Below are 1,243 nucleotides of genomic sequence, written 5' to 3' on the forward strand. Positions count from 1 at the left end.
TAAATTAGAGCTGATGTTGTCTTGCTTGCTGCTATACCATGATGTTGCTATGCTGAATGATGTATGTTGTTACAATAATGTCTTGTCTTTGTTTTTTCCGCAGTATGTAATCAGCGCGCCACAAGAACTTCAGCAGTACAAATGGCAACATATAGACGAGGTAAGGGAAATGTTGGGCAAATACGTCTTAGAACATAGCAATGCTGAAGGCTAAATGCATGATACTCAGAGCTTAGATCAGCTTAGTAAATTTTTTGTTGAAGTTAGGGAATGATCTTAGTTCATGTAAAGTTAACTCCTTGTAAGTATATATGATGCTGCTGTTGTGGTTGATTGAATCTATTGAGTTCTGATGAACCCAGCTGTGATTTATCTTTGTGTCTTTGATATATGGTGTCTTGATATATGCAGGTTTTTGAATGGCATGAAACAAATTTAATTTTTAAAAAAATTAGGAGTTCGTAATAAAAACGGTTACTAAAACAAAAAACTGTTGTAAATACCTTTCACAAATACCCGCGCATAATATTCAACAATAGGTTTTAAACGAAGAACCGTTATTACTACCTCTTTCAACAACGGTTATTTAGCGTATACCCGTTGTTAAAAGTCTTCACAATTTTGGTGGGAAAGATACAATAACGGTTATTTATATGATAACCGTTGTTATATTATTCCCACCAAATTTTTGAAACACTTTCCACAACGGCTTACTCGCAACAACAACGGCTTTTAACCGTGGTGAATACTTTCGACAACGGTTTTAGTAAATAACCTAACCGTTGTAAATACCTTTTAAAACGGTCGCTTTAACAACGGCCGCTTTTTGTTTTTACAACGGTTTTTACCCGTTGTTATAGCCTGTATCTGTAGTAGTGAAGGTATGAACCACACGTTCCTCTGAGCCCACTTGAGGGCTCACTCTCGACGAGTCTCTGTAGTATGTGTCAATGCAGTCTGAGGAACAGTGTCAAGCTTAGGGATCTTCTGCTTAAGGCCCACTTGCCTCATCAATCTCTCCGGGAAGATGCATATCATGAATTCCAAGCCATGAATGCGAACTGACCGAGTAGAATCTAAAGATGAAACTCCAGTGACTGACCTGAGATGCCACCATGGCACAATCCATCGGATCAAAGGACCTCCTTCATTCTTCAACTTGTTCTCCCAATATTTGCAAACCCGAGTGAAGTCCACCATGTAGAGCCTGGTTCTCATCGCAATTGAATGAGCATGGTATCTT

This window comes from Silene latifolia, chromosome 2, assembly GCF_048544455.1.
Source record: "Silene latifolia isolate original U9 population chromosome 2, ASM4854445v1, whole genome shotgun sequence".
NCBI classification, from domain to species: domain Eukaryota; kingdom Viridiplantae; phylum Streptophyta; class Magnoliopsida; order Caryophyllales; family Caryophyllaceae; genus Silene; species Silene latifolia.